At 42.8% G+C, this 19,806-nt stretch overlaps 1 pseudogene; it reads left to right on the top strand.

The window, feature by feature from the left end:
• Positions 1 to 937: 937 nt before the first annotated feature.
• LOC129817000 (myosin-IIIb-like) overlaps positions 938 to 19,806 on the top strand; it is a 106,385-nt pseudogene continuing 87,516 nt past the window's right edge.

Raw genomic sequence — 19,806 nt, 5'->3', positions numbered from 1 at the left:
TTTGAACCATCAGGTTGTTTATGGCCTCACTTTATACAGACTGTATTATTACAGGCCTAACCCATCTGCTTTGATAATAGTGATTTATCCTTAATTTATGATACTATGGGGCAGTTTCCCGGACACAGATTAAACCTATTCCTGGACTAAAAAGCAAACTCACTGGAGAATTACAATTGAAAAGGCTGAATCTGTGTCCAAGAAACTACCCCTCATTATGTGATTACTTAATATGACTTAATATCCCACCTGTCATTGTAACGTTCATCGTCGGAATGAGACCAAAACACAGCGTTCATGATTTAATGTTCACAAAAACACTCAAACAAAATGGCAAAAGGAGAAAACGAAAGCACATAGTTCTGTCAGGGCAACAACCTAAACAGAAAACAACACCCCACAAAACCCAAACGGAAAATGACAACTTATATATGATCCACAATGAGAGACAACGATAGACAGCTGCCTCTGATTGGCAACCACACTCGGCAAAACAACAAAGAAATAGAAAACATAGATTTTCCCACCCGAGTCACACGCTGACCTAACCAAACATAGAGAGTAAATAAGGATCTCTAAGGTCAGGGCGTGACAGTCATTGGATAAAGACACCAAAGTCAGATAAATTATATTTAAAAAAAGAAGGAATTGTATTAGTAAGCTCTTTCAGTTTGATTTGTGTGGGGCCTGGGGTTGGGGTAGAGAAAAGCACCAGTCAAGGTAATCCCAGGCCAATCTAATTGATGCTGAAGACATTGAAGGGTTGTTAGTGGTGTCTCGCTGGACATCGACAGGGTCCCTGTGGTGCGTGCTAATCCAGATTCTCAGTGCAATGCTACTTGTTACATGTCCCCTCGGGTATAAGCAAGCGTCATCTGTATGGGTCTTGTTTTACTATGAGACACTTTAGTCATTTGTCTGCACTGTCCAAGGCTTAATGAGTCACAGAATAATACTCCCGATGTAAGTATCGTCGTTTGGTTTGAATTTAGCTTTCTCTTCGGCTGCTTTAAACCTGTTAAGTGCCTCCCTTGGCCAAGTAGATGTGTCATTGAGCTCAATCAGGGGTTTAGTGGTCTACTGTATAACATAATATATAGCAAGCTGTTAATATCTTTAGTGTTGATATAGCGGTAATGAGAAAGTGTGTTTTGGTGAAGCATTGCATGTAGATCAGTGTAGTCAAAGCCATATGCAGGATGTTTTGAAGCTAAACTACTGACACGTTGCCTGTTATCTTTCCTTGATTAGCAAAGCTTCCCGAGAGAGGAGAAAGTGTTGGCAGGGATACACATTTCATTTAGTTCCAACATGTGTGTACATGAATGAAGCATGAATGAAATAAATGAAACTGACCATCCTACCAATCCTCGACTTCGGTGATGTCATTTACAAAATAGCCTCTAATACCCTACTCAATAAATTGGATGCAGTCTATCACAGTGCCATCCGTTTTGTCACCAAAGCCCCATATACTATCCACCTGTATGTACGCTCTCGTTGGCTGGCCCTCGCTTCAAACTCGTTGCCAAACCCACTGGCTCCAGGTCATCTAAAAGACCCTGCTAGGAAAAGTCCCCCCTTATCTCAGCTCGCTGGTGACCATAGCAGCACCCACCTGTAGCACGCGCTCCAGCAGGTATATCTCTCTGGTCACCCCCAAAACCAATTCTTCCTTTGGCCACCTCTCTTTCCAATTCTCTGCTGCCAATGACTGGAATGAACTACAAAAATCTCTGAAACTGGAAACACTTATCTCCCTCACTAGCTTTAAGCACCAGCTGTCAGAGCAGCTCCCCAGATTACTGCACCTGTACATAGCCCATCTATAATTTAGCCCAAACCTCTTTCCCTACTGTATTTATTTCTTTATTTTTTTGCTCCTTTGCACCCCATTATTTCTATCTCTAATTTGCACATTCTTCCACTGCAAATCTATTTTTTTTTGCCTTCACCTCCCTTCTCTCACCTCATTTGCTCACATTGTATATAGACATATTTTTCTACTGTATTATTGACTGTATGTTTGTTTTACTCCATGTGTAACTCTGTGTTGTTGTATGTGTCGAACTGCTTTGCTTTATCTTGGCCAGGTCGCAATTGTAAATGAGAACTTGTTCTCAACTTGCCTACCTGGTTAAATAAAGGTGAAATAAAATGTAAATACAATTTAAAAAATCACTTGGAGCTCTATAATTCAATGTAGGAGGTTGCTGTATGGTCTGGAGAGCCTGGCGGATCCATTGGCTGACTGCAGGGACCATTGGTAAAGGAACCTGTGGAAAAGTCTAGAGTGAACAACAGGAAGGATGGGAGTCAGGCATCATTCAAAGTCCTGCACCCAATTAATGTAAGTTAAACGTGATTGGGAGTCCCATAGGGCAGTGCACAATTGGCCTAGCTTCGTTAGGGTTTGGCCGGGGTAGGCTGTCATTGTAATAAGAATTTGTTCTTAACTGACTTGCCTGGTTAAATAAAGGTTCAATTAAAATTAAATAAAAATGCAAAAGAGACACAATCAATTGATATGTCTCTTTAGAAAGTTTAGGTGCTCTTGCTCATTTTCGCCAGTAATGTCAACCCTTACCAGTGATAACGCTAAACCAAACAAATTAATAAAGGAAATCATCTCTGTTTTTCTTGACTATTGTTTGCCTTGTCTCAGTATACCAAGCATACAAACAGAATAAGTTCCTTCGCTTATTTCCGTATACCTGCCTCCCCATTAAATCAAATCAAATTGTATTTGTCACATGCTCCGAAAATAACAGGTGTAGACCTTACTGTGAAACGCTTACTTTCAAGCCCTTAACCAACAATGCAGTTCAAGAAAGAGTGAAGGAAATATTTACTGAATAAACTAAAGTAAAAAAATAATAAAAAGTACCACAATAAAATAACAATAATGAGGCTATATACAGGGGGTACGGGTACCGAGTCAATGTGCGGGGGTACAGGTCAGTCAAGGTAATTTGTACTTGTAGGTAGGGGTAAAGTGACTATGAATAGATATTAAACAGCACGTAGCAGCAGTGTACAAAACAAATGGGGGGGTGGTGTCAATGTAAATAGTCCGGGTGGCCATTGGATGAATTGTTCAGCAGTCCTATGGCTTGGAGGTAGAAGCTGTGGATGGAGCCTTTTGGTCCTAGACTTGGTGCTCCGGTATCACTTACCGTGCGGTAGCTGAGAGAACAGTCTATGAATTGGGTGACTGGAGTCTTTGACGATTTTTTGGCCCTTCCTCTGACACCACCTAATATATAGGTCCTGGATGGCAGGAAGCTTGGCTCCAGTGATGTACTGTGCCGTACTCGCTACCCTCTGTAGCGCCTTATGGTCAGATGCCGAGCAGTTGCCATAGCAGGTGGTGATGCAACCGGTCAGGATGCTCTTGATGGTGCAGCTGTAGAACTTTTTGAGCATCTGGGGACCCATGCCAAATCTTTTCGGTCTCCTGAGGGGGAAAAGGTGTTGTCGTGCCCTCTTCACGACTGTCTTTGTGTGTTTGGACCATGATAGTTTGTTGGTGATGTGGACCCGCTCCACCACAGTCCGATGTTAATGGGGGCCTGTTCGGCACGCCTTTTCCTGTAGTCCACGATCAGCTCCTTTGTCTTGCTGACATTGAGGAAGAGGATGTTGTCCTTGCATCACACTGCCAGGTCTCTGACCTCCTCCCTTTAGTCTGTCTCATCGTTGTCGGTGATCAGGCCTACCACTGTTGTGTCGTCATCAAACTTAATAATGGTGTTTGAGTCGTGTTTGGCCACGCAGTCGTGGGTGAGGGGACTAAACACGCAGATGTGTTGTTGCCTACCCTTACTACCTGGGGTTGGCCCATCAGGAAGTCCCGGATCCAGTTGCAGAGGGAGGTGTTTAGTCCCAGGGTCCTTAGCTTAGTGATGAGCTTTGTGGGCACTATGGTGTTGAACGCTGAGGTGTAGTCAATGTACAGCATTCTCACGCAGGTGTTCCTTTTGTCCAGGTGGGAAAGGGCAGTGTGGAGTACGATTGAGATTGCTTCGTCTGTGGTTCTGTTGGAGCGGTATGTGATTTGGAGTGGGTCTAGTGATGATGCTGTTGATGTAAGCCAGCACCAGCCTTTCAAAGCACTTCATGGATACTGATGTGAGTGGTACGGGGCGGTAATCATTTAGGCAGGTTACCTTCGCTTCCTTGTGCACAGGGACAATGGTGGTCTGCTTGAAACATGTTGGTATTACAGACTTTGTCAGGGAGAGGTTGAAAATGTCAGGGAAGACACTTGCCAGTTGGTCCGTGCATGCTTTGAGTACCCGTCCTGGTAATCCGTCTGGCCCTGCGGCTTTGTGAATGTTGACCTGTTTAAAGGTCTTGCTCACATCGGCTACCGAGAGCGTGATCACACAGTCGTCCGGAACATCTGGTACTCTCATGCATGCTTCAGTGTTGCTTGTGTCGAAGCGAGCATAAAAGGCATTTAGCTCATCTGGTATGCTCGCGTCACTGGGCAGCTCGCGGCTGTGTTTCCCTTTGTAGCCTGTAATCGTTTTCAAGGCCTGCTACATCCGACGAGCATCAGAGCCGGTGTAGTAGGATTCAATCTTAATCCTGTATTGACGCTGTGCCTGTTTGATGGCTCGTCTGAGGGTGTAGCGAAATTTCTTATAAGCGTCCGGATTAGTGTCCCGCTCCTTGAAAGCGGCAGCTCTAGCAGATGTTGCCTGTAATCCATGGCTTCTGGTTGGGATATGTATGTACGGTCACTGTGGGGACGACGTCGTCGTTGCATTTATTGATGAAGCCGATGACTGAGGTGGTATACTCCTCAATGCCATTGGATGAATCCCGGAAGATTTTCCAGTCTGTGCTAGCAGAACAGTCCTGTAGCGTAGCATCCGCGTCCTCTGACCACTTCCGTATTGAGTGAGCCGCTGGTACTCCCATGTACCTGTCCCTGTATTTACTGTTCCCAAGTAGATTCACTACCTGTCTCCTTTTCATCCATTTCCACTCCATTTCTACACCCACTCTCCACAGTCGTCCTTACCATCTCCCTCCGCCTTTCTGTATGTCACGACCTTAGTGATGTGCAGCTAGCTGCCAGACCTGTCTGTGGCGCTGAGGCCAGGGGGGCCTTCAGTGGCGCCATGTTGTGTTTGTGAGATTCAAGCTGAGTGCTTGCCTGTGATTGTGTCAGTGCTTCAATCCCTCTTGCGCCTCTCGCTAGCCCCCTGCTGCAGCTCGCCAGCTGGGTATGAAGATGTAGCTGCTTCCCTGCTCATCCCTCTCCTTGATTAGACCGCTGACAGTATCGTTCACGTATCCAGGAAGAGGAATTCTGCCTCTGTGACGCTTTCTCTTCACTTCCACTGAGATTTAAACTGATATAGAAGAAGCTTCATTGGTACTTCTAACCAAGAGTTAGTTTCCCTGTGTTTAATGGTTCCGGGCTCTGATTGAGGGGGTTTTAGTTCCCTTAAATTTTATTTCAACATCCATCTTTTTTAGAAATGTAAGTAGTTGTCTACACGTTGTTTTGTCTTCTGGTGTGTTGGTGTTCTGTCAACATGTTGTGTGACTGATGTTAATGTGTCCTCCTTGTCAAAGGATGTTGATGAGGAGATTGAGGCTGAGTACAACATCCTGAGGACCCTGTCCAATCACCCCAAAGTGGTCAAGTTCTACGGCATGTTCTACAAGTCAGACGACCTCTCAGTCGGACAGCTCTGGATGGTTCTAGAAGTGAGATCCCGTGGGCTTATAAAGTCGGACTTTGCCCAGCTTTACAATCCAGTCAAATATTATATACTGTATCTACTGTACATCTTCAGTACAACATGCAGTTAATCATTTAAGGGATCATACAGTAGCACTTTGTCATTTGAGGCAATATAACCCAGTGGTGTGAGCTTGATAAACAAGACAGTGTCTGATTGTGCTCATTATAGGTAGCTGCACTTTATCTCCTGTGTTACATTTCCACCAATATGATCAACACAGTCTTACAGTAGACTACAGCCCATCTTTGTTGTTGTCTGTTTGAGCAGTAGAAAGATCACAAACAGTAGATTTACTTTAAATGATGGGAGTGAAATCCATCGCCGAGCTGAGAGGAGGTCACCCTCCTACACTGGGAAAAATCTGAAGTTTAAAAGCTCTGGAAGGAGTTGTGACTCCAGTCTAGTTGTATGTGTGGGAGGGATGGCTCTTGTAATTAATCATAATCTAGAGTGGTGAGTATTGGAGGAGCCACTGTTGTTTCTCTCTCTCTCTCTCTCTCTCTCTTTCTCTTTTTCTTTCTCTTTCTCTTTTTCTTTCTCTTTCTCTTTCTCTCTCTTTCCTTCTCTCTCACACACACACACACACACAGCTGTGGGGGCTCAGTCACAGATCTCATCAAAGACCTGCTCATGCGGGGCCAGCAACTGCTGGAGCCCGTTATCGCATACATTTTATATGGCGCCCTCTTGGTGAGATGGCCAACTGCAAAATGTCTAATGACAGAAGGGTGTGGCATCCACACACAGAGGGTAGGGGATTGACTCAGGAGGTGGCAGGGTGTGGGTGTAATACACATGGCGGTAGACAGCTTTATTATTAACGAACAGTTAATAATGGCATTACGGACGCTTATTAAGCCCCTCCTCCCGCCTGCCAGGGTCTCCAGCATTTACACATCAACCAGATTATCCATTGTGACGTCAAAGGAAACAACATGCTTCTGACCACCGAGGGAGGAGTCAAGCTTGTTGACTTTGGTAACGGCTTTGATTTTCTGTTGTGGAGGCACTTCACTTCTGTCTGGGCCTTCATTTAAAGGTCCAGTGCAGCCTTTTTTTAAATCTCAATATCAAATCATTTCTGGGATTGTTTTAAATTAAAATGGTCAAAAATAAACAAAAATAACTTCTTAGCAAAGAACAATATCTCAAGTAAGAGTTTTGCTAGGAATGTCTGGGAGTGGCCAGAGTGGGAAGGGATAAACTGAAAACTAGCAGAGAGGTTTGGAAATCTCTTTCTTATTGGTTTATTAAATCATTTAACACCTGGTGATGTCATCAGGCAGGCCAAAACTTCATCACACCAAAACGGGCTGAAATGTCTGGGGGACTTTTCAAAACAACTCTTACACTTAAAGCGCATTATCATAATTTTCACAATTTCACATTATTATTCCAACCTCATAGAGTGGAAATATACACTCACCGGACAGTTTAATAGGTACACCCATCTGGTACCGTCGAACCCCCTTTTGACTCCAGAACAGACTGAATTCTTTGGGGCATTCTATAAGGTGTCAGAAATGTTACACAAGGATGTTGGTCCATGCTGACGCAATGGCATCACGAGATACTGAATCCAGTGTGCCTAGCACCGATGATAATACCACTCTCAAAGTTGCTTAAGTCACTCGTTTTGCCCGTTCTAACATTTAATCGAACAGTAACTGAATGCCTCGATGCCTGTCTACCTGCTTTATATAGAAAGCCACGTGACTCACTGTTTGTAGGAGCGATCCATTTGGTGTACATAATAAACTGGCTGGTGAGTGTATATAAAACACAGGACTATCACATTTTTGAGCGCATTGGGCCTTTAACAGATAACTCATCATTGATAGTTCACGGTTAATCCATTTTCTAAAATTTGTTCACATAAAAGCCTGTGATATTATTGGTAAATGCTAACATATGGGCATCAATGCTGTGATGCAGTCCTCTTTCCATGTCTTTGTTCCTGACCCTATGTAACATCTTTGTATTTCATGGACCATAGCTTAACCTAAGGCTATTATTGCCAATTTAAATTGCATTATTTGATCCTTTGCATATAAAAAGAAAGCTGTTCTGGCAAATGACTTTGAGTTACCCCAGGCATGTTTATGTCCTCTGTGTGCTGAGAATGAAGTGGAATCCTGCTGATAAAAATCTGTCCCACTTAATTAGAAATGATTATGGTGGTATGGCAGGTTAACACACCAAGTGATATGCCATATCGCTATTGATTGATTCACACACTTTCCCTCTGTTTATGTAATTCACATTCATGTAATATGTACACAAATATACAGTACCAGTCAAAAGTTTGGACACACCTACTCATTCAGAAGTTTTTATTTATTTGTACTATTTTCTACATTGTAGAATAATAGGGAAAACATCAAAACGATTAAATAACAAATATGGAATCATTAAGTAAACAAAACAGTATTAAACAAATATTTTAGATTTTAGATTATTTAAAGTAGCCACCCTTTGCCTTGACAGCTTTGCACACTCTTGGCATTCTCTCAACCAGCTTCATGAGGAATGCTTTTCCAACAGTCTTGAAGGAGTTCACACATATGCTGAGCACTTGTTGGCTGCTTTTCCTTCACCCTGCGGTCCAAATCATCCCAAACCATCTCAATTTGGTTGAGGTCGGGTGATTGTGGAGGCCAGGTCATCTGATTACATTTTTTGATGTCCCCACAAAATCTCTGAAGCTGGAGTCTTTTTCTCCCTCTCTAACTTTAAGCATAAGCTGTCAGAGTAGCTTACCGATCACTGTACCTGTACACAGCCAACTTGTAAATAGCACCACCGACTACCTCATCCCCATATTATTACTTACCCTCTTGCTCTTTTGCACCCCAGTATCTCTACTTGCACATCATCATCTGCACATCTATCACTCCAGTATTATTGCTAAGTTGTAATTATTTTCACCTCTATGGCCTATTTATTGCTTACCTCACTACTCTTCTACATTTGCACACACTGTACATAGATTCTTTCTATTTTTCTTTTCTTTTGTGTTATTAACTGTATGTTTGTTTATGTGTAACACCGTGTTGTTGTTTTTGTCGCACTGCTATGCTTTATCTTGGCCAGGTCGCAGTTGTAAATGAGAACTTGTTCTCAGCTGGCCTACCTGGTTAAATAAAGGTGAAATAAAAGAAAAAATAAATGCAGCACCATCACTCTCCTTCTTGGACAAATAGCCTTTACACAGCCTGGAAGTGTATTTGGGGTCATTGTCATGTTGAAAAGCAAATGATAGTCCCACTGCTTTTTTCTGCTTTTTTCTAAAGTATTTTTCTTTACCTCTGAACCGGAATCCCCCAACAGAAGCTAGCCAGCTAACTAGCTACTAGCTAGTAGTCAGCTAACCACTGCTAGCGGCCATTGGCTACCTTTAACTTGGAAAGCTCTTGCCAGTTTGTACAACGCGATTCAAAGCAGAGCATACCGGACCAATTTTCTCTCCATATCCCCAGATTCCGACCGCAAGCTCTGAACCCACCTGGATCATCGCAGCTAGCTAGCTGCAATCCGAGTGACTACTCCTGGCTAACGTCTCTGTCCCGAAGCAAGCACCAATTAGCCTGAAGCTAGCCCATGCTAGGCCCATCTCCAGGCTAGCTGAAGAGGTCCATCAGCCACGCATGGGCTACAATACTTAATTTGCCAAATGGCCTGTACCCCTTTTACTGCTGGTACGAGGTACGGAACCTTGCCGATCCTTCACGACTGGGCTACCAACGTAATCTGCTCGAGGGGGTTATTCAACTGGCTCCTATGTTGCGACGTCCCCGGAATGGCCATCTGCTTGCCGCGGCCCACTAGCTGTCTAGAGCATATCGGACTGTTAGCTGAATAGATCCATTTGCCAATTGGACTGGACCCCTCTGCTACATGGAACCCTACTAATCCATCACGACTGGTCTATCGATGGAACCGCACAAGGAGGCTAAAACAGACTTTCCTCCGTCGCAACGTCCCCCTAAGGCCCTTCTGCTAGCTTGCTAGCCCCGGCCTGCTAACTGAATCGCCGTGTCTCCAGCCAGCCCAAACACTCACTGGACCCCTATGATCCCTCGGCAACGCATGCCTCTCCCTAATGTCAATATGCCTTGTCCATTACTGTTCTGGTTAGTGATTATTATTTTATTTCACTGTAGAGCCTCTAGCCCTGCTCAATATGCCTTAACCAACCATTTAGTTCCACCTCCCACATATGCAATGACATCACCTGGTTTAAATGTTTCTAGAGACAGTATCTCTCTCATCATCACACAATGCCTAGGTTTACCTCCAATGTACTCACATCCTACCATACCTTTGTCTGTACATTATGCCTTGAATCTATTCTATCACGCCCAGAAACCTGCTCCTTTAAAAAACTTTTTTTTTTTAAACTAAGCGCAAACCAGATGGGATGGCGTATTGCTGCAGAATGCTGTGGTAGCCATGCTGGTTAAGTGTGCCTTGAATTCTAAATAAATCACTGACAGTGTCACCAGCAAAGCACCCCCACACCTCCTCCTCCATGCTTCACGGTGGGAACCACACATGCGGAGGTCATCTGTTCACCTACTCTGTGTCTCACAAAGACACGGCGGTTGGAACCAAAAATCTAAAATTTGGGCTCGTCAGACCAAAGGACAGATTTCCACCACTAATGTCCATTGCTCATGTTTCTTGGCCCAAGCAAGTTTCTTCTTATTAGCTGTGTCCTTTAGTAGTGGTTTCTTTGCAGCAATTTGACTATGAAGGCCCATTCACGCAGCCTCCTGCGTGTTGAGATGTGTCTGTTACTTGAACTCTGTGAAGCATTTATTTGGGCTGCAATTTCTGAAGCTGGTAACTCTAATGAATTTATCCTCTGCAAAAAAGCTAACTCTGGGTCTTCCTTTCCTGTGGCGTTCCTCTTGAGAGCCAGTTTCATCATGGCGCTTGATGGGCGCATCATAGCGCTTTTGCGACTTCACTTGAAGAAACTTTCGAAGTTCTTGAAATGTTCCTGATTGACTGACTTTCATGTCTTAAAGTAATGATGGACTGTTGTTTCTCTTTGCTTATTAGAGCTGTTCTTGCCATAATATGGACTTGGTCTTTTACCAAATAGTGCTATCTTCTGTATTCCACCCCTACCTTGTCATAACACAACTGATTGGCTCAAATGCATTACGAATGAAAGAAATTCCACAAATGAACTTTTAACAAGGCACACCTGTTAATTGAAATGCCTTCCAGGTGACTGCTTCATGAAGCTGGATGAGAGAATGCCAAGTGTGCAAAGCTGTCAAGGCAAGGATGGCTGCTTTGAAGAATCTCAAATACAAAATATATTTTGATTTGTTTAACACTTTTTGCTTACTACATGATTCCATATGTGTTATTTCATAGAAAATAGTACAAATAAAGAAAAAGCCTTGAATGAGTAGGTGTGTCCAAACTTTTGACTGGTACTGTACATTCTAAAGCATATTAAACAACTGTGAATATGTCATTATAGCAGGTATGTGATATAAAACATCAAATCTTGATTTTGCATCAAACACTGATTCACTGAGGATGTTGTGTTTTATATTAAATCTTAAATCACCTAAATTCTATCCAGGTGTGTCTGCTCAGCTGACGAGGGCACTTTTGCGAAGAAACACCTCCGTTGGCACTCCCTTTTGGATGGCGCCTGAGGTTAGCCTTTTTTACATGCGCCACTAAACCCCTTTACTTGCAGTTGCATGAGAACACAAAGACTTCTCAGCACAGAAATATCCTACATGATGACACCATTGAATTGCATTTGATGTGCTATATGGACTGTAGAGAGTGATAGACGAGTGAGTATGTACTCACCTGATGAATGAATTGAACTGTAACCTTTTTAAATCAACATTACAATGTGTATTTTAAACACAGACAATTTTTAAATGACCTGATCTTCTTCTGCATTGTTGTTTCATGTTACTTCAGCTTCAGAATCAATGAAAGCCTTTTGGTGCCCATACGAAGTTACTCCCTCACTATTGCTAATACATTCTCTTCATATCATCATCTACAGTAAGAAACAGCAACTTGCATGAGAAGTGTTCACCTACTTGTGTCATGTTTGTCCTGCCTGTGTCATCCCAGGTCATCGCCTGTGAGCAGCAGTATGACTCCACGTATGACGCCCGCTGTGACGTGTGGTCACTGGGCATCACAGCCATAGAGCTGGCTGATAGAGACCCCCCCCATCAAAGCCCTCTTCAAGATCCCACGGTAAGGCACTAGAGGGCTCCATCTGCACACAGCTGGCTGGGACAGATCAGGCACACAGCGGAGTATACTTTCATAAAAAGCCTTTGATTTTTGGCTGGATTAAAATGGCAAACTGAATTTAGGAGTGGATCATCGCAGAGCCCTTTCTCTGAAAATAATAAAATGCCAAATATGCCAAGAAATTGTAAAGATGTTAATGTTATTTTGTGTGCTCATGAAATGCAGGATAGACCTGGTAGAAATGCATTAAATCAGGAAAATGATTAGCGCGCTACAATGCGTGTTTCCAAGCTAAAACGCTGGGTTGTAAATTCAATTGAAAATTCCAGAATGATAAACTGATCAGAAACTTAATCAAGAGTAAATGGAACAATATTTGGCCTTACCCTTAAAACTGTTATTTAATCAGAAAAATCTCTAACGTAAACACAATTTCTAATGAATAATTACTTGAAAGCTTTGATACTACAAGTGACTGACCTTTTGCTATCGGCACAGTCGCACAATTATCTCCCACTTTGGTGAGGATGAGCCCTTTTGATTGCAATTTGCATTGGTGATTAGCTCCATTCACATTGAGATGAGGCTGTCACCAGCCACCCATCACAATGTTATCTCCACCCCACCAAACTTGATGAGAAACAAGCATGTGTCGTGTCGCAGGAGTTATGGTAGCCACAACAGCGGTTGATCACACCAAACTCAAGGGAATGTAAAACAGGTCACAACAATTAAAGGCTATAGGAAAGCTGTCCTGGTCAAACGAACGCTCCCAAATCACAGAGCCTGGAATAACACTCTGCCGGGTCTGGGATGTGGCATGCATTCAGTCATCTGAGTTGATAGGATGGAACCATTTCAGTGGGATGTACAAATGGTTAGCTCCTAAATTCTGTATAGTGCTGAAATGGTGATTGGCCTGTTTTTGGTAGAAAGATGTAAACAACAGACAACACCTTAAAGAGATGAAGCTATTGACACAGTCCCAGAGCAGGTTTTGCATTTTGTGTTAAGGATGTTAATTTCCTTTAGATACCATTCACTACAGGTCATGATAAACAAAGGAAGAGTGTGTACATTTCTTTTTTTTTTTTTAAACATTCATCCCTTTTTCTTCACCTTTTTCTGAAATCGTTTGACTTTCTGAGTGATTTGGAATACGAAGAGTTAGACGTGTGCAGCAACCTACCTTTGTTGAGACTGGGGTTTCTTTTTCTAAATAAAAATAGATACTTGGCCCTGGCCCATAAATCTTTTGAATTGGGACCTTTGGCTGGGCGGCTCCAGGATAAATCAAAGTGTGAGCACTCTGAACCATGAAATGATTCTGTTCAAATATATTTCTCCATCAATGCAGCACGGCGGTCACAATTATAAGGGGAGGTTGCCTGACATTGTCTGTCTGTCGTATGTGGATTCTATTCGAAACAGAAGACTTGTGTTACGAAATTGTGTATCTGTGTGCTGCACTTTTATTCTGCACATTGATGAGCACAGAAATGATAATGATACACTATAAATGACCTTAATGATTGTAAAGAGGTAGATTTAATGATTGTGGGGTGTTGTTTCCTACGAGTGTTTCACATGCTTCAGGACCTCTTTAAATGGACTATCTCATAAGCCGTAATCGGGGCGGCTTCTCCTGATTAAGCATTGTCCTTGGGAATAACAGGTTTCATAAAAATCGCACTCGCACTCAAACATGCTAGATTTTCTTATGACATTAGATCGTATGTCCTTGCACACGTTCCTGTAATTCCATCTCACAGTCCACTCAATGGGACAGTATAGTAATCTACTGTGTAAATCCCAAGATTATTCCTAGGAGGAGGACATAAGCATTAAGAAAAACACATTGGATGTGTCTATGAAATATGGTATAACTGCATATTCAGTGACACTGTCTAAATCTAATTGATGCATCTCTCTCTGGCTCCATCTATTTCCTGTGGTTTTGTGATGTCGCTGGCAGTATGTAATCCTTGGGTTGAGATCTGAGAGGGTTCTGGTTGTTTGGCTGGCTGAGGTCTATGCCCCTCGGTGTACTGCAGCATCTCCTCCACGTCGTACAGCAGATGGAGTTGCCGTAGGGTGTGGACTGTGCAGATAAAACAACAGCACCATTAACGTAGCCAGGCCTCTGGGGGCAGGGACACTGGGGCTGAACACAGGCAGGACTACTGCAAGCCATGTGATAGAGCTGTGGATTTGTGGTTGGAACTTGCACAGATGGTATCCCTTTCACAGCGACCAGTGTGAAGTGCTGAAAGGAGTTCAGATCACTGTCAGGGAAGCTGCTCTGCTCCTCCACTCCATTTATACCTGCTGCTTGGTAAACCTGTCCACAGATAGCATCAGATACAAAGAATTTTATTGATTCCACCACTATTGTAAATCAGTATTACAGATGTAGGATCTTAATTAGAGCCAGTTTGCTACAGAAGGAGCAACAGGAAATGTGAATTATTATGTGGATTATAATTAATGGGCATTTTTGTAGGGGTTGATACATTTTTCATAAGGGAAAGGACAAACTTCAGAAGTCTGTTAAACCTCAAATACACTACAAGTTTGACATGTCCTGCATTGCAGGAAAGGTCTGATGCAACAGGGTGATCAAATTAAGATCCTACATCTGTAACAGTAAACTAAGGCGGGCCCAGGATTCATTCAGTTGCAGATAGACCTCCAAGAGCCAAGCACAGATCCTCCACTACGGAAACAGATTATATGCCCATTTTAAAATGGGCTGGATGTAATTTTGTCTGCTATATAGTATGTAATATATGTGGGGCCCATGGTTATTATCAATGTGGGTAATGGTGCATAAAAAAGGGTAAAGCTGTAAAACGGTTAACTGCAGAATTAATTATGGATACTTGAGACGATGCTCTCAGATATTCAATATGTGGGAAGGTTAATTGCTTGAGCCAATATTCTCCATGCTGTATTAGCCAAACCCTGACTAAAGTCCTGTGTAAAGTCATAGGGAGAAGGTTGTGAAGGTTAACAGTAATTGGCAAAGAAGTCCAAAGCTGTGTTGATCCACCCAGATCCCAGTGGATATTAGCAATATATATAACTGGGCTTGTATCTGTCGGAAGGGAGGCGAGAACTGAGGAAGATGATGGGAGTAAATGATGGCTTGTCAGAGGCAATAAAGGCAAATGAAATCATAGGGCAAGTGAGCGGAATCCCAACCAGTGTTCTGGTGGGAGGTAATACACCAGCCAAAAGCCACAGGTAATGTAAAGGCTACAGAGCAGAACAGTCGTGGGTGAAAGACATCCATACAATGTTTACTGTTTTCTTTTACCAATACTCATCATCCATTTTCAGGGCTCAGATTGTGAAATTGACACCTGACTATCAGTTCAATGTGAACAGAATTCTTAGCAGACTGTAAACTGTGATTCTTGTGTTGTGATCTTGACATTCAAGATTACATTCACTGATTTTTACTAAATCCCGTGTGGCTTAGTCAGTAGAGCATGGCGCTTGGAATGACAAGGTTTGTGGGTTTGATTCCTGCTTGGGCCACCCATATGAAAGTGTTATGCATGCTTAACTATGGTGTACATATGCATTCAGCCCATGTAACATTTTGGTGATTTGAATAAAAGGCTGGGATTAGGGTTGAGGTTAAGATGTATTCTTGCTCTTCTACAAACAGTGAGACTTTTTGATTGAGAAGTTAGTTTCAGTGTTAACTCACAGCTTCTGGCACAGACGTTTCACATGTTGGGCATTTTGGAATGTATGTGGCAGATAATTACTATTGACTACATGTCAACTGGCCGATCCATCGTAGATTGATAGTGTCTATGAATGTTGCTGATCTTGTACTGTACTCGTCCCATGTTTGTCTCTCTCTTCTGTAGGTCTTTTAAACACAAATAATCAGGAATAGTTTTTCAAAGGAGGCTGAAATGATTTAGCATGGGCACTTAGATCTTCAAAATGTTCTACATCTGCACCATCGAAAGCATCTTGACTGGCTGCATCACCGCTTGGTATAGCAAACGCTCTGCCCTCGACCGCAAAGCACTACAGAGGGTGGTGCAGAAAGCCCAGTACATCACTGGGGCTGAGCTCCCAGCCATCCAGGACCTCTATATCAGATGATGTCAGAGGAATGCTTGTAAAATTGCCAAAGACTCCAGCCACCCAAGCCATCAATTGTTCACTCTGCTACCATCCGGCAAACGGTACAGGAGCATCGGCTCTCGGTCCAACAGGCCCCGAGACAGCTTCTACCCCCAAGCCATAAGACTGGTAAATAGTAAATTAATAGTTACAAGGACTATCTGCACTGACCCTACCTTGCACTGACCCTACTATGCACACTCACTAGACACTGAGTGTACAAAACATTAGGAACACCTGCTCTTTCCATGACATTGACTGACCAGGTGAATCCAGGTGAAAGCTATGATCCCTTATTGATGTCACCTGTTGAATCCACTTCAATCAGTGTAGATGAAGGGAAGTCAGGTTAAAGAAGGATTGTTAAGCCTTGAGACAATTGAGACATGGATTGTGTATGTGTGCGATTCAGAGGGTGAATGGGCAAGACAAAATATTTATGTGTCTTTGAACAGGGTATGGTAGTAGATGCCAGGCGCACAGGTTTGAGTGTGTCAAGAACTGCAACACTGCTGGGTTTGTCACGCTCAACAGTTTCCCGTGTGTATCAAGAATGATCCACCAGCCAAAGGACATCCAGCCAATTTGACACAACTGTGGGAAGCAATGGCGTCAACATAGGCCAGCATCCCTGAGGCGTCACTACAGACCCTGGTTCAATTCCAGGCTGTATCACAACCGGCCGCTATTGGGAGTCCTATAGGGCGGCGCATAATGGGCCCAGCGTCGTCTGGGTTTGGCCGGTGTAGGCCGTCATTGTAAATAAGAATTTGTTCTTAAATGACTTGCCTAGTTATATAAAGGTTAAAAAAAATAAAAAAATAAGTGGATTTAACATCAAGGAAAGAGTCGGTGTTCCTAATGTTTTGTACACTCAATGTACATACTGTACACACCAAAACGCACACACATACACACACACTTTTACACTCATAATTTGCAGCTGCTACTCTGTTCTTTATTTTACTCATATTATTATTCATCTTGACAGGCAGGATAACATAGTCATGTTATCCTGCCTTCATGTGCATACAGTGCCTACTGAAAGTATTCAGACCCCTTGAGTTTTTCCACATTTTGTTACATTACAGACTTATTCTAAAATTGATTAAATAAATATAAATCCTCAGCAATCTACACACAATACCCCATAATAACGAAGTGAAAACAGGTTTCTAGAAATTTTAGCAAATGTATAAAAAGAAAATAACTGAAATACCTTATTTGCATAAGTATTCAGACACTTTGCTAAGAGACTCAAAATTGAGCTCAGGTGCATCCTGTTTCCATTGATCATCCTTGAGATGTTTCTACAACTTGATTGGAGTCCACCTGTGGTAAATTTAATTGATTGGACATTATTTGGAAAGGCACACACCTGTCTATATAAGGTCCCACAGTTGACAGTGCATGTCAGAGCAAAAACCATGCCTTGAGGTCGAAGGAATTGTCCATAGAACTCAGAGACAGGATTGTGTCGAGGCACAGATCTGAGGAAGGGTACCAAAAAATGTCTGCAGCATTGAAGGTCCCCAAGAACACAGTGGCCTCCATCATTCCTAAATGGAAGAAGTTTGAAACCACCAAGACTCTTCCTAGAGGACAACCATCTCTGCAGCACTCCACCAATCAGGGTTTTATGCTAGAGTGGCCAGACGGCAGACACTCCTCAGTAAAAGGCACATGACAGCCCGCTTGGAGTTTGCCAAAAGGCACATAAAGACTCCAAGACCATGAGTAACAAGATTCTCTGGTCTGATGAAACCAAGATTGAACTATTTGGCCTGAATGCCAAACGTCACATCTGGAGGAAACCTGGCACCATCCCTACGGTGAAGCATCATTCTGTGGGGATGTTTTTCAGCCGCAGGGACTGGGAGACTAGTCAAGATCGAGGCAAAGATGAAGGGAGCAAAGTACAGAGAGATCCATGATGGTAATCTGCTCCAGAGTGCTCAGGACCCCAGACTGGGGTGAAGGTTCACCTTCCAACAGGACAATGACCCTAAGCACACAGCCAAGATAATGCAGGAGTGGCTTCGGGACAAGTCTCTGAATGTCCTTGAGTGGCCCAGCCAGAGTCCGGACTTGAACCCGATTGAACATCTCCGGAGAGTCCTGAAAATAGCTGTGCAGCAACGCTCCCCATCCAACCTGACAGAGCTTGAGAGGATCTGCCGAGAAGAATGGGAGACGCTCCCCCAAATACAGGTGTACCAAGCTTGTAGCATCATACTCAAGAAGACTCGATGCTGTAATCAATTACAAAAGGTGCTTCAACAAAGTACTGCGTAAAGTGTCTGAATACTTATGTGAATGTAATATTTCAGTTTTTTATATAAATTAGCAAAAATGTATAAAAACCTGTTTTTGCTTTGTCATTATGGGGTATTGTGTGTAGATTGATGAGGGGGGAAACTATTTAATCAATTTTAGAGTAAGGAGAAACAAAATGTGGAGAAACTACTTGTTCTCCTTCATCATGTAGCTTTTAAGACCATCTAATGCACATCTGCTATTTTGGCAGTTTCAACCTCTGAGGAGAAGGATATTGGTTGTGTGACAGTCCAATCATGAGCAGAACAGTCAGTGTTAAGAATATTATGCATCTATCTTTCTACAATGTAGTTATTCTATGCAGGCACACTGATACCCCCTCCCAGTCCATCCTACAATACCCTGTGTTGGTGGCGAGCCTGAAGACAGCAGAGAAAAATGTTGCAGCACTTCTCCTTGTTCACTCATGTGTGCTCAACAGAACTGTTGGCTCTCTCAGATGATAGATGAGCTGGAGTTTGAGCAGGTGGCTCACAGACGAAGTCTTTATTATGTTTTCCCATTCTGCTGCACTTTACCCCTTTAAAGGCCACCAGGCTCGCTTTGTTTTCATGCTGTTGCCCCTTGAAGTTCAAAGGCTGCCAGTGTCTTTACTTTTCCACAGTTTAATGATGAACTGTGTATTCCCATATTCTATAGCTCTATCACTGTATGACTTTGGCTGTCAGGATTCATGTACATTTTCCAACCGTTTTTTAAATGTCTATTAGGAAGGAAAATAGGAAGAATTATGAGCTCTGCATACAAAGTATCATACCCCCCCCAAATAATACAAAATATATGATATTCATGTGGGTCACAGCAATGATTTTTTTTGTCTTTCTTCTGAGCTTAGTAGCAGACTTAAGGCTTTAAAAGTGGTGCTGACAACCACTGATTTTGCCTCAATCCACTGTGACACACATTTGACAGGAGGAGTGCCCAGGCCTAGATTTAAATAAGCCAATTGTGTTTACAATATGAGTCAGTGCTCCCACAAATACTGGAAGAAAAAAAGATGCCTGAATTTGCTAAGCACAATGAGGGTACTTGACAGTGTTATCACCAACGTGCTGGTGTATTGACTTTGTAATATATAAGCAGTGCAGCAGTACAACATCAAGGCAAGAGTATAGCTGCAGGCTCATATTATAGTTTGTATTGAAGCAGTCAGTTAGTAAGCTTTGATCTGCACTTCAGAAAGGACTGTCTGTCTGAATCTCTATCACAGACCCGAGCGACTTAGTGCTGGAAAGAATGACACATTTTCTCTGAAAAATAAAGATGTTTAATAGGCTCTCGTTTATGTGTAGCCTATAGCTTTGTT

This window comes from Salvelinus fontinalis, chromosome 19, assembly GCF_029448725.1.
Source record: "Salvelinus fontinalis isolate EN_2023a chromosome 19, ASM2944872v1, whole genome shotgun sequence".
Classification (NCBI taxonomy): domain Eukaryota; kingdom Metazoa; phylum Chordata; class Actinopteri; order Salmoniformes; family Salmonidae; genus Salvelinus; species Salvelinus fontinalis.
This window is presented reverse-complemented; position numbering and strand designations above follow the sequence as displayed.